General features: G+C 37.0%; 1 pseudogene; it reads right to left on the bottom strand.

The window, feature by feature from the left end:
• Positions 1-567: 567 nt before the first annotated feature.
• LOC102523297 lies at positions 568-2,173 on the bottom strand (annotated as a pseudogene).
• Between the last annotated feature and the right edge of the window lie 250 nt (positions 2,174-2,423).

Raw genomic sequence — 2,423 nt, 5'->3', positions numbered from 1 at the left:
AAATAAATTGTAAAACATTGGGGTGCCATGTATCTTTTTGAACTAGTATCTTGAGTTTTTTTGGATGTATACCCAGGAGTGGAATTGCTGGATCGTATGGTAATGTCACTCTAGATTGATGATTGTTTCCTCTCTGCTTAAAAAAAAAATTCTATTACATTCTCATTTTCATAGTGCCTATTGGGAAACCAGGTGTCAATCCAATTTGTTCCTTTCTCAGTAATGTGTTTTTCTATGGCTGCCTTTAAGATTTTCTTTCTTTTCCTTTTCATTTTCTTTTATTCTTTTTTCTTCCTTTTCTCTCGTTCTCTTTCCTTTCTTTTTCCTCCCACCCCCGCCTCTCCCCCTTCATTCTTTCTTCCCTTCTTTTGGTATTCTACCATATCATTACAATATATCTATCTAGCTTTGTATTTCTTTTCATTTATTCTGCTAGAAATTCATTGGGTTTCCTAAATTTGAACATTTCTTTGTAAATTCACGAAAATTCTTAGTCAACATCTCTTTGAATGTTGCCTTATTCTACATTTTTTCTATTACCGCTTTCTTGAACTCTGATTAGATATCTGAAGTATAGCCTCCATGTCTTCTTTTCCAAATATACTTCATTATAAATATTTGTTCACTTAAAAAATAATTTATAGCTTAAAACTTGCAGATCTCTCTTTTATTAATAAGTATGTTCAAAATATTTTGACTAAGAATTTAAATCAAAACCAGCATATGTTACTGCAAATCCAGTTAAAATCTCGCTCAATGGAACCAACAGCAGCAGTAGGTGAACTCTTACCATAAACACGTTTGGTGCACACCGCTTGCCCTGTCTCAGCATCTGCAGCATCAGTTCCTGCTTCCAAGTTCGGGAATGGGAAGTCTTCTATCACAGCATTGCATTTGCCTACCAATCTCTTCACCATAAAGTTGAACCACAGAGTTGCAAAAACATATTTTGTTTTTGGAAGAATTTTTGTGCAACTCTAATTCCAGTGACACTCATACAGAGTCACATCTAGTCTTTCTGAACAACATGGAGCATGTCTGCAACAAGGGCTGATGCACGGCTCATATAGATTCCCCACAATCCTGCATCTTTGTAGGAAATGTTGAAAAGACTTCAAGCCGTGGCAGAGATTGCCACGACAGGTGAGCTGGGCTGGCTTCCTAAATATACATTCAGTCCTCCTCTGAAATGGCAATCATACTTGCCAATCAGTGTGTTTGCAACTGTGAGAGAGAGTGTATCTGGATATTTCCAGCCAACAGCTTCGACGGCTCTTGCAAGGTGTGTCAGAGGCATCTTGTCATCCCTCAAAGGAATCTCACTTCCTGTGAATTGGCAGGGAGGTTGTTATTTTTCCTTTGTGTGTGGACAAAAAGTTACCAAAATGAAACTTGGCTAACTTATGCTGTTCATCATAGGAGACTCCTCCAGTTACAGCAAAGACTATTTTTGGCCCCTTGTTAAAAAATGTGTGCTTATACAGTTCACTAAGTCTTTATAATGTATAGATTTACATTTTCAGTTGGTCCCCAAACTGTCCATCCAGTGCGGTATTTTGATAAGCTGTGGCATGACAACAGTAAAATACAGCTTCTTGTAAATTGGCTTTGACTTTGCACATCTCCCTAAAGATTATCCTATACTCATATTCTGTCTCTGCTTTGTCCAATGTACTGTTTTATGTTATGTCAGCAAGAATGTCTACAGCTCTTGGCAAATCATTAGAGAATTCTTTGGCATAATTTATGGTCTACTTTCTGAAGGTATAGGCATTAATGTGAGCACCCATGTTTTCATTTTTATGTTCCAGATCTAATTTGACTCTCTTTTTGGTGCCTTTCAAATCTCTGTGTTCCAGAGAATGAGCTGCTCTGTTATTCTTCTTATTTTCATATCAATTTCCAGCATCAATCCAGAGCTTAACTGTGCATACTGACAATTTGGAGTTTTCAGAGGCCACTCTGAGTTCATTTTCCAAATATGTTATTCATGTTTCAAGAACATCCAGAACAATATTTATAGTGGCTTGTGTATTTCTCAGTCTATTCTCTCCAGTTATGACAACACGTTGGTCCCTCTGATCAGGAGCCTCTCAGTGAAAACCAGAGCCAGCGCCACACCCCGGGCAACAGCATGGCTTAGACCTCCACTGCTACCATCTTCTCTCAACATCTTTTAACTTTTGTTTTATTTTTTTCAGTCTCTTTTTCTCTCTGCTGTATATTGGGTAACTCTTAAGTTTTTTCTTCCAGCTCATTAATTCTCTCTCCCATTGTATAGATTGCTGTACCCATCCACTTAATTTCTAATTTCATTTATTATGTGTTTTTTTTTTAACTGGAAGATCTATTTGGCTCTTTTTTCAAAATCCACCTGATCATATTTTATAGTTTCCGGTACCTTGTTATACTCCAAATATTCT

Source organism: Camelus ferus, chromosome 2 (genome assembly GCF_009834535.1).
Source record: "Camelus ferus isolate YT-003-E chromosome 2, BCGSAC_Cfer_1.0, whole genome shotgun sequence".
NCBI lineage: Eukaryota > Metazoa > Chordata > Mammalia > Artiodactyla > Camelidae > Camelus > Camelus ferus.
Note: the sequence above shows the minus strand (reverse complement) of the source record. Positions and strands in the feature narration are given on the sequence as shown.